Source organism: Chrysemys picta, chromosome 2 (assembly GCF_011386835.1).
Source record: "Chrysemys picta bellii isolate R12L10 chromosome 2, ASM1138683v2, whole genome shotgun sequence".
In the NCBI taxonomy this organism is placed as follows: Eukaryota; Metazoa; Chordata; order Testudines; family Emydidae; genus Chrysemys; species Chrysemys picta.
The window spans coordinates 141479460-141491936 of record NC_088792.1 but is presented as its reverse complement, the minus strand read 5'-3'; the positions used below and the strand labels follow the sequence as shown (position 1 = coordinate 141491936).

General features: G+C 39.9%; 1 protein-coding gene across 9 annotated transcripts in view; it reads left to right on the top strand.

The window, feature by feature from the left end:
- Positions 1-12477, top strand: part of CDH18 (cadherin 18) — an 896035-nt gene that overhangs the window by 839525 nt on the left and 44033 nt on the right. The gene's annotated exons all lie outside the window — the stretch shown is intronic.

The window sequence follows — 12477 nt, the reverse complement described above, 5'->3', positions numbered from 1 at the left end:
TAATCTGAGAAACTCAACCATTCCCTTTTATAGCTAGAATTAACCTAATGACTCTACAGATTGAATCCCCCTCCTCCTGCTCCCCTCTGCGATGTTTTCATCTAGGAAATTAAATCCCCAAATATTCCTTAAGGTTTTATTAATCTGGTTTTTACTTTGGAAAATGGGACACAGGTTAAGAAATTTTGAAATTTTTACTCATTGTGACCGAGACACATAAAGCTGAAGCAAATTGTCTGAGGGTCACTGTGGTTTTGTGGATAAGATTTGGATTTGGATTCTGTTCCTATTCCTACAGCAAACATTCTGTGTGAAATATTCATAACTGCCTAATCCAGACCAAATTCCTCTGAAGAAACAAGGCTACTCGCTACCTTAAAATAAAAGTATTTTCTTGAGTGTTTTCTTGCATCTGGAAAGCCAGTTTTGTCGGTAGCCCTATTTAACTTAAGAAGTTGTGAAAATTGTAATGGTATAGGAAATTTTTTTTTTTTACTTTTTAAAATTCTCCTCCAATTAAGAAGATTGCTAAAAGTGACTGAACTCATTTTCGTCACAGATTCTACATCCTGGCCAAGTCTAAATGCTGGCATCAAAACAAAGGGAGATAGGAATACTAAGCATGTGCCCACACAAACTATGCCAATTGAACCCCCAAATGTAATCTTTCAGTGGCTATGATTTTGCTTGGGAACATGAACTATTTTCAGATGCAAGTTTTCTTTTCTTCTTGCTATATCCCATCATTGCCACAAAATGATGCAACACAATGTGGACCAATGACAATAGCCACCAATACTGGTGAGCTTCTCCTCTGTTTTCATCTGTTTCAGCTATAGATTAAAATTGAATCTGTTTTGCAATTTGATTTATGGAAGATGCTACTAGCATATGCTATAGTATTAGTATATATGCTATAGTATTAGTATATATATTATTTTATGAGGACAACAAATTGATTTTTTTTTTATTATGCCTGCTTTGGGGATTCAGTTCCTATTTTGAACTAAGTAAATTTCTATAGTAAAATCTTGAGTTTTATGTGGTTAGTCATAAAAAACACAACCACTGAGACTTCGGTGTGCTTTTCAGTTTCTTTGCATAATGTCCTATTACAGTGCAACATGCACTAAACTATAATTTAGGCCTAATCATAAACAGGTGCATAGTAAAAGTGAGGTTTAATTAAGATTTAAAAGCCACATTGGGACATCCATATGAAGCTGCAAGTGAAAAGGAATAGTTGCTATCCAGGCTTTCCAAATGTATCTGCTTTGCAGAAATAAATCTCAATAGCATTAAAGTTAAATGTAGCTTTTCTATACATTATTTATGTCACATAATCAAGAGAGTGGTATTGTGCACAGGATAGTAATAAAGATTATATTTATAATTAAATAAAATTAGATGTATGGTGATGAGATGCTATTTTAAAGACAATCTCCTTAGAATTCTACATCCACAGTGCTCTGTGTAGTGGGGAGAAATGGGCATTGCTTTCCCTCCATGTTTACTCCTCATTCTTAACACGGGGGAGTGGGAAAGATTTGAAGCTTTTGGTAAAAAGCAGACAGATAAACTAGGTTTTGATTAATCTTTCTTGGGTCCTCTTCTTCCATAACTAGTTTCTAAGATTAAAATATTTTAATGTACAGCAGTTGGAATTGTCTTCAAGTTATAAAGATTATCACACTGTACCAAATCCCCTGAGAAACTGGAAATTGAAACTAGTACTGGACAAGGAGTCTATACAGTATGCAGAGCATCAGTGTTCTCCTCACTTTGTTACTCAGGCAGGCTGACAAATGTTGTACCATCTGCAACTTTTCCATGGCACTCACTTTAAAATGCACAATGCATTTCAGAAGATGAGCCTGGGGCTGACAAACAGGCAGAACCACCATGGCTAAATCCCAATATGACAAGAAGGGTCATAACCTTTAAGCAATTTATGCCAATTGGTTAGCCAGGAACAATGAAGAATGCAGAAGGTCCCTGAAAGTGTGCCCCCACCTTGACAGTCAGAGGGCACAGGTCCTCTGGTGACATTGTAGTTTTGGTCAGGTGTCCAAAATGTTTTCCTCTCCCCACCAACATCACTTCTGTCTTGCCTAGGTTTAGTTTTAGCCAGTTTCTCTTTATGCTGCAGCTTATCTCACAGTGCTGTCTGTATTTGATGTGAAGGAGATTTAGAGCTTGGTGTTATCTGTATACTACTGGCACTCACACTCTGCTTACATTTCAGGTTTATTGTTTCTGAGCCCTCTAGGAGGTGCTTACATGCACTTTCTGGGTGGAATTTTGAGAGGAACTCAGTCCCAGATCTGCTAAGGTATTTAGGCACCTAACTTCCATTGAAATCCAGGGATCTGGGTCTCAGCATTGGCCTAACTATTCCCATTGAAGTTTTACCTCAGTGGGAGCAGAGTGAATCTAATAATGAGTGCTTTTGAAAATTCCATCCCCAGTGAGCACAAAGCATGAGTCCTTGCAAGAGGTATTCATAGATTCATAGATTCTAGGACTGGAAGGGACCTCGAGAGGTCATCGAGTCCAGTCCCCTGCCCGCATGGCAGGACCAAATACTGTCAAGACCATCCCTGATAGACATTTATCTAACCTACTCTTAAATATCTCCAGAGATGGAGATTCCACAACCTCCCTAGGCAATTTATTCCAGTGTTTAACCACCCTGACAGTTAGGAACTTTTTCCTAATGTCCAACCTAGACCTCCCTTGCTGCAGTTTAAACCCATTGCCTCTTGTTCTATCCTTAGAGGCTAAGGTGAACAAGTTTTCTCCCTCCTCCTTATGACACCCTTTTAAATACCTGAAAACTGCTATCATGTCCCCTCTCAGTCTTCTCTTTTCCAAACTAAACAAACCCAATTCTTTCAGCCTTCCTTCATAGGTCATGTTCTCAAGACCTTTAATCATTCTTGTTGCTCTTCTCTGGACCCTTTCCAATTTCTCCACATCTTTTTTAAAATGCGGTGCCCAGAACTGGACACACTACTCCAGCTGAGGCCTAACCAGAGCAGAGTAGAGCGGAAGAATGACTTCTCGTGTCTTGCTCACAACACACCTGTTAATACATCCCAGAATCATGTTTGCTTTTTTTGCAACAGCATCACACTGTTGACTCATATTTAGCTTGTGGTCCACTATACCCCCTAGATCTCTTTCTGCCGTACTCCCTCCTAGACAGTCTCTTCCCATTCTGTATGTGTGAAACTGATTTTTTTTCTTCCTAAGTGGAGCACTTTGCATTTGTCTTTGTTAAACTTCATCCTGTTTAACTCAGACCATTTCTCCAATTTGTCCAGATCATTTTGAATTATGACACTGTCCTCCAAAGCAGTTGCAATCCTTCCCAGTTTGGTATCATCCGCAAACTTAATAAGCATACTTTCTATGCCAATATCTAAGTTGTTGATGAAGATATTGAACAGAGCCGGTCCCAAAACAGACCCCTGCGGTACCCCACTCATTATGCCTTTCCAGCAGGATTGGGAACCATTAATAACAACTCTCTGAGTATGGTTATCCAGCCAGTTATGCACCCACCTTATAGTAGCCCCATCTAAATTGTATTTGCCTAGTTTATCGATAAGAATATCATGCGAGACCGTATCAAATGCCTTACTAAAGTCTAGGTATACCACATCCACAGCTTCACCCTTATCCACAAGGCTCATTATCCTATCAAAGAAAGCTATCAGATTGGTTTGACATGATTTGTTCTTCACAAATCCATGCTGGCTGTTCCCTATCACCTTACCACCTTCCAAGTGTTTGCAGATTATTTCCTTAATTACTTGCTCCATTATCTTCCCTGGCACAGAAGTTAAACTACCTGGTCTGTAGTTTCCTGGGTTGTTTTTATTTCCCTTTTTATAGATGGGCACTATATTTGCCCTTTTCCAGTCTTCTGGAATCTGTCCCGTCTCCCATGATTTTCCAAAGATAATAGCTAGAGGCTCAGATACCTCCTCTATTAGCTCCTTGAGTATTCTAGGATGCATTTCATCAGGCCCTGGTGACTTGCAGGCATCTAACTTTTCTAAGTGATTTTTAACTTGTTCTTTTTTTTATTTTATCTGCTAAACCTACCCCCTTCCCATTAGCATTCACTATGTTAGGCATTCCTTCAGACTTCTCGGTGAAGACCGAAACAAAGAAGTCATTAAGCATCTCTGCCATTTCCAAGTTTCCTGTTACTGTTTCTCCCTCTTCACTAAGCAGTGGGCCTACCCTGTCTTTGGTCTTCCTCTTGCTTCTAATGTATTGATAAAAAGTCTTCTTGTTTCCCTTTATTCCTGTAGCTAGTTTGAGCTCATTTTGTGCCTTTGCCTTTCTAATCTTGCCCCTGCATTCCTGTGTTGTTTGCCTATATTCATCCTTTGTAATCTGTCCCAGTTTCCATTTTTTATATGACTCCTTTTTATTTTTTAGATCATGCAAGATCTCGTGGTTAAGCCAAGGTGGTCTTTTGCCACATTTTCTATCTTTCCTAACCAGCGGAATAGCTTGCTTTTGGGCCCTTAATAGTGTCCCTTTGAAAAACTGCCAACTCTCCTCAGTTGTTTTTCCCCTCAGTCTTGATTTCCATGGGACCTTACCTATCAGCTCTCTGAGCTTACCAAAATCTGCCTTCCTGAAATCCATTGTCTCTATTTTGCTGTTCTCCCTTCTACCCTTCCTTAGAATTGCAAACTCTATGATTTCATGATCACTTTCACCCAGGCTGCTTTCTACTTTCAAATTCTCAACGAGTTCCTCCCTATTTGTTAAAATCAAGTCTAGAACAGCTTCCTCCCTAGTAGCTTTTTCAACGTTCTGAAATAAAAAGTTGTCTGCAATGCAGTCCAAGAATTTGTTGGATAGTCTGTGCCCCACTGTGTTATTTTCCCAACGTATATCCAGATAGTTGAAGTCCCCCATCACCACCAAATCTTGGGCTTTGGATGATTTTGTTAATTGCTTAAAAAAAGCCTCATCCACCTCTTCCACCTGGTTAGGTGGCCTGTAGTAGACTCCTAGCATGACATCTCCCTTGTTTTTTACCCCTTTTAGCCTAACCCAGAGACTCTCAACACTTCCATCTCCTATGTCCATCTCCACCTCAGTCCAAGTGTGTACATTTTTAATATATAAGGCAACACCTCTTCCCTTTTTCCCCTGTCTATCCTTCCTGAGCAAGCTGTACCCATCCACACCAACATTCCAATCATGTGTATTATCCCACCAAGTTTCAGTGATGCCAACAATGTCATAGTTGTATTTATTTATTAGCACTTCCAGTTCTTCCTGCTTATTTCCCATACTTCTCGCATTTGTATATAGGCATCTAAGATACTGGTTTGATCTTTCCTCCCAGTTTTGCCCTGACATTCCTTTCTCTCTGCCAATATAGCCCACACTCCCTCTCGTTTCCAACCCATCTCCCAGGTCTCCATGTTCCCCACCTACCTGTGGGCTTTGCTCACCTGTCCCCATCGAACCTAGTTTAAAGCCCTCTTCACTAGATTAGCCAGCCTGGGTCCAAATAGGGTCTTTCCCCTCCTCAAAAGGTGAACGCCATCTCTGCCTAGCAATCCTTCCTTAAATAGCATCCCGTGGTCTAGGAAGCCAAAGCTCTCCTGGTGACACCATCTTCGCAGCCAGGCATTCACCTCCATGATGCATCTGTCTCTGCCCGGGACCCTACCTTTGACAGGAAGAATCGAAGAGAATACCACCTGCGCTCCAAACTCCTTCACCCGTACTCCCAGAGCCCTGTAATCACTCTTGATCCGCTCAGTGTCACACCGTGCAGTATCATTTGTGCCCACATGGATGAGTAGCATGGTGTAGTAGTCAGAGGGCTGGATAATCCTCGACAATGCCTCCGTAACGTCTCGGATACGGGCTCCCGGCAGGCAGCATACCTCCCGAGATGAAATGTCAGGGTGACAGATGGGTGCCTCTGTCCCCCTCAGCAGAGAGTCTCTGACCACCACTACCCTACGTTTCCTATTCGCAGTGGTGGCAGCAGACCTCCCAGCCTTAGGGGTACGAGGCTTCTCCTCCTTTACTGTAGGGGGTGATTCCTTCTTTCCTGTATCAAGAAGAGCATAATGGTTACCTATTACCATGGCGGAAGGGTTCGGAGCAGGGGTGGAGCACTGCCTGCTGCCAGAAGTAACCAGCTGCCAGTGTCCACCCTGAGCCATCTCCTCCTCTACCAGTGGTGTATCAGCAGTCCTGTGTACTGGGACAGCTACCTCAGCTGTCTCCACATGGACACTGTCCAGGAATTGCTTGTGGATTCGGATGCTCCTCCACCTAGCCACTCCTCCTGTAGCTCTCCCACCTGCTGCCTGAGAGATTCCACCAGCAGGCACCTTTCACATTGGATGGTCCCCCCAGCCTGGATATCAGTAAGTGGAAATTGCAAGTTACAGTCTCTGCAAAACCACACCAGGATCTGGGTAGAAGCATCCATGCTCAGGCTCTCTGTCTGGCTACAGGCACAGGTGTTGCGGGTCTTCCTAAGCATCGTAAGCCTCCCTCTGTCAAACTCCCGTCTGCAGCCCCCTGTTCGCTGAAAGGGTTGTTTAAGCAAGAAGTTTTGAATGTAGTTGGTTTATAGGTTTTAAGGGGAATAAAGGGAAAACAGATAGAACTGGCAAGGGACCCTCACCCCCTTCCCACTCCCCTTCCAAACTCCCTTGCGAAACTCCCCTGTTAGCAGCCCCTGTTCGCAAAAGCCATCCTTTGGGGCCATCCTTTCTTTAACACATTAACTGGGAAGATGGATAAGAAATGAGGTATAAGAGGGCCACAGTCAGGGTAAGTGGGATGTGCCAGGAAAATAACATAGTTGAAGTAGCTGCTTTGGCTGTTTCAGCATTGGTTGGTACAAAACAGTCTGCAATAACACCTGCTAGGAACTCCCCAGATGTCAGGGGAATAAGAAAGTTTATAATGCAGTACTACATCTTAAGTGAAGGAACTGCAGAGTGATGAACCTCACCTCAGTTCTGGGGAAACTGACTGAGAATGTATATTAAAGACAGAGTAATGTAATACATGGATAAGTGTCAATTGATAGGATTAAAACAGCATGGCTTCAGTGAGAGTAAATCATGTCTCACTAACTGTTAGAATTCTTGGAAAAAGGTAAATGAAATAGTGATGGAGGAGAGCCAGTTGACATGATTTGTTTGGCTTTTTTAAAGGCTTCATACAAGGTCTCTGACAAGAGACTATTAAAGGAAATAAATAACTACAGAATGAATGGGCAATGTGCTGTCATAGATTAAAAGCTGATTTAGTGATAGGGAACAGAGCCTCAGTGAATAGTTGTTCCTCTGAAAGGAAAGTAGTTAAGGGGGTGATATGGGATCAGTGTTGATCAGAATACTTTGTAATGATGTAATGAATGAAATGGGCAGAAAAGTGGTGAATTCAGATTATGGTATATCCTATCCCAGTTGGTAAAAAACTAAGGAGGATTTAGATGGTCTCCTGAAAGATCTAAGCATATTGAAAATTGGGCAGTGAAATTTAAACTTAGATAAATGTGAGGACTCATACTGGAGGAAAAAAATCAAAACGTCTCATTCATATATACATATACATATATATGAATGAGATGTTTTGAGATATATATATATATATATATATATTAAAGCAGAGGCTTCAGACATGTGTATATATATTCACACACAGCGATACAAACCATGTATCAGTATAATAATATATATACACACACATACATTCTGAAGAAGAAAGATCTACTGCAGGAATCGCTGGTAGATGCTTCATTTAAGATTTTTGCTCAATATGCAGCAATGTAGAAAACAAATATGATTCTTACCTACTTTAAGAGAAAGATGGGGGCCAGGGAGAGGCAGAAGTACTAAAGCACTCATTTCTAATAGGCTTGTTCCAGCTCTGAAGTCAATTCCAGTTAAAGTTAACTTATAGTTTGAATGATCAAAGCAACACACCCTACAAATGGGAAAGATAAAAAAATATCCCTTGGAGCCTGTTGTTCCATTAATATGGGGTGAGAGCTGTGGGAGGAAATAAGCATAATATGGAGGCATCAGAGGATTAGAATTAGAATGGCATGCTGCATCAGAGGTCCCAGCCAAGAAAAACTGCAAGTGTTGTTAAGAATGTTGCTGAAGAATGTTGTTACTGCTGCCAGGTTGTTATGGCTGCTCAGTGCTTCTGTTCTTGGAGCTCCAGTGTTATTAGCACTAGCAGAAAATGCAGCCTGCTAATTCAGCAGGCCTCAATGTCGCTCATAAAGAAAGACCATGGGCATTATTCTAACTTGGCTGGGTTTATTGCACTGAAGGCACAGTCCTAGTGTTCTGGCACCATTGTTACAGGTTACACTGACACATGAGTGCCCAGTAGCAAGAAGTGGCTCAGTCAGAAGTGGGAGTTTCTGCTGTCCCTAGGCCACACAAAGGGTTAAGGAGAGGCACCCCAACATTTATAGACAGAGTCAAACAACTTACATACCACCTTACATGTTTCATGACATCTGCTTGTTACCTCCCCTTATAGCTTGCTCCAGATGACTTAGGCAAAACATCCCTATTCATCACATCTATCAAACCCTTTTATCTGTGTTAGGTCAGGATGTACCTGTGTTAATCTTTTGGAATGTGTACACATACATACACAGTATCTGTTGTTTCTTAGGAGTGCCTGTGTTTTAGCAACACTACCAATACCCCTTGCAAAGTTCATGTATTGAACCATGAACTTGTAAGCATTTCTTTTAATACATGGCCTGACTTTACTGACTATGGTTCAGGCCTCAGGTCTTGCACAGGCCAGGTGCTCACTCTCTCTCTCCTCCAACAAGAAGGATTTTGTCAGGAAGCCTGGTTCAGCAGTAAGTCTAGCAAACTAAACCTGCCACAACTCACAATCAGCCTGTGGAATTAATTACCACAAGAAGTCATTGAAAGGGAAAAGATTTGACATTAAAATGGATAATAATATCATCCAGAGTGATAATGGTAAATGTTAACAAAAATCATGAATTTTGGAAAGATCGAAACCCTCGTGCTTTAGGGCATAAACCAACCTCTAGGTATTGAAGATTTGAAAGAAAGTTTCTTTGTCAAACATACTATGTTATAACTGCGTTCTACAGAATTTCTCACTCTTTCCTCTGAAGGAGATGGTACTGGACACTGTTGGATATAGAATCCTGGTTTAGATATATCACTGGCCTCATATAGTATAGTAGTACCTATATCCCTATGCAGCTATCAAGTGAACTCATTGAATTTATATCCAGAATGGATTAGAGTGGGGAAGAAGAATTTGCAACCATTAGGATAAACTCCAAGAACAAGCCTGAATTCCAATGTGCACAAAGACTTATTCATTATGGTTCCTAGATATTTTTCCAAAGAAGATTCTAACCTGCAGAGCAGATGATGCAGAGAATTGAAACAAAGAAAATAACTTGAAAATAGCAAGGCTCTCTGCTGGGGTAATGTCAGATTCCCCACAGATTTTCTTAAGCTCTGGATGTCTGAAGTTCTGGCAAAAGAGAGTAAAATATGACCATGTGAAACGATACTGCACACATGGAGCTTTGATCCCACAGTGAGATAGGAAATAAGAGTCTTTGAAACATTATTATGCAGCCACATAATTTTAAAAGTCCTCAAGGCTCTAAGATAAAATGAGATACTGGAAAACAAAGATATTTGATTTTGTTGTTTGTTTCTTCTTTCCCCCCACCACCACCATTCCTCCATTTCTCATGCCAGCTTCAAAGGAAAAGGCACAGATATATACATACAAAGCAGCAGCTCTGTGATATATTAATAAAATGTGTCATGGTTTATGCTGCAGTATTGAAATGATCCCAGGGAAATACAGTCACTACAAAACCCCAACAAAGCAGCACTTTTTCTGAGACCCTTTGAGGCAGGGCAATACATTCTAATCAAAAGAAAGAGGATGAGGATAACCAAAACATACAAAACAGCAGGCAGTAATTGCTAACTATGCTATAGAGATCAATATGGACTTTTTAATTATACACAAACATTTTCCAAAGATGAAATATAGTGGAAATAGAAATGAAGAAATACAAGGAAATAACAATGACAACTAAGAAACATAGAATTTGAGAGGAAATTTAAAATGTATGAAATTGTTTAAACCAGGGTCAAGAGTTATCAGATGAATGTTATAAACAGACCATGTAGCCTAAGAGAAGATAACATGTGACATTGGCCTAAAATTGAGCCTTTTTTTTCTTTCAAGTGCCACACATATTTCCAGTTGAAGTCAGTGGGCTCCAAACAAAGGAAAGAATTGGCCAATTGTTCTCAGGTTTTGCAGTAATTTGGGGAGGGAGATGGGGAAGGAGACATGACTATTTTGCTTTTAAGAAAAAGATGTGTTTTGAGATTAAATCCATGTTATGACTGATTCTGCAAAATGAGACAGAGGGATGAAGCTGGAGGAATTGAAAGGTTTAACGAAAATGGTCAAAAGCCTGGTAAAGGTCCAGAGGATATAAAATAGACCTGTTAACACTATCAAGAGACATACTGGCTTGGTTTACAGTAACAGTGACCAAAATGTGTGTACATTTACATACACTTAAAAATGAAATGATAGATGCACACAAGCACTCTTGTTTAACTTTGAAAAAAGATAAAGAAATGTATATATATACAGCCTGGTGGCAATAAGACTATGGGATGATATGATTCTGGTGTATAAAGGGGAAAAGTATTTTTTTTTTCATTATGAATTGGCACTGATAGGGCCAGAATTGTTAATGTAATTACCTTCAAAAACAAGTGAGATTCTTTCAAACTCACATCCCTAATTTTAAAGCTCAAAGACACTGCCTATCAAAGACACATGTGAATATTTTTGAGGCTATTAATCTGGATTACAGTTACACAACCACCATAGATGTGCAAGACATTTCTTGGGAAATGATGACAATCTGAGAGGTGCTGGTGTCATGAGTAGCAGCCCCAAGGACCTTTAGGTACAGCCAGTCATGAATTCCAAGGAAATACACTATTAGGAAGATCATTTGAGCTATTAAAACAAAGAAGAGCCAATGGTTGTGCCCAAAAGGAATTTTATGGATGTGATTGTCAAGAAGTTTCAGCATTGCCATTGACTTCAGTGCAAACAGAATTGGTTCAGTGCTGATCACTTTTGACAATCCCGTCCTTAAATCCCAGGCCCTGATCCCGCAAGATCTTTCATATGGGCACAGTTTGCAGGAAAAGGTCCTAAGCAGAGCCAAAGAAAACCAGTACATGCAGGAAGTGCAGTGAGTGATCAGCATGTGGAAGAATCACACAGTGAGGCAGACTGATATATACCATTTTGAAGATAACACTTCTCTTTTGAGAGAACTACTATTTTTAAACAGAAGTGTGTTTTAAGGAGTTACATTCCAAACTATAATCAATTTGTGGTGGTTTTCTGTGATGTTGACACCTCTCCTCCATTATACACTGAGGCACAGTAAGGTGAAATGACATGCCCAGGAGTCACATAGTCAGTGTTATGGTCAGGAATACAACCTAGAAGACCTGACTCCCACTTCCCCTTTCTGACCAAGAAATCGTATTAATGAGGGAACATTATTGAGAGGTAAAAGAGATTGCTCTTGACTATTAATATTTCTGCTGCCATTAAACTAGGATAAGATGTTTGGTTTCCATTCACTCATTCTTTATAAAATGGAACTGAGAATAGAATGAGAATAGTACTATGTTAAGCCATTTTATTTTCTCACTTCACATTTTCCCATAATCATGAGTTAACAGTTAATTTTAATGTCTGGTATCAAATAATTATTAAACAGATGAATTCAACCTTTTGTTCATTACAGGATTGTAACTAGAACAGAAAATTATATAAAATGCATTCGTTCACATAATTGTTATAACATGTTAATCTCATAACACTGTGTATTTGGCAGAGGGTTCTGGATGATTGCCTATTCAATTCCAGTAAGTATGGTGCTGGTTGTACTATTTTGTTGCTCCTGGAAAATTTTTTACCATGATTTTTGTTTGATGAATTTTTTCCTCAGAATATATATTGCAGCCACAATGAGCCAAATAATCCCATTGACTCCAATAGAATTTGGTCACTTATATTTATAACACATATGTGGTCATATCTAGAAAATAAATTCTATTATAAACTGCAAAACTATAAAATAAACAGTTGCATCACAATATAAACTGCATTCCTTTTTTCATCTTTGGCCTCACCCGTATTCTGCCTACTAATCCATTTTCACTGTGGCTTTTAATATTCCAGGCAGTTGCTTTATTTTTCAAATAAGTAGAACCATAAAATATTTCCTCTTTTATCCCTAAATCTGGATCTAGGAAAAGTGGAATTTTAGAATTACCTGGTCTGAGATCCAAGATTGACTATAGTTTAGTCAATGAAATGATG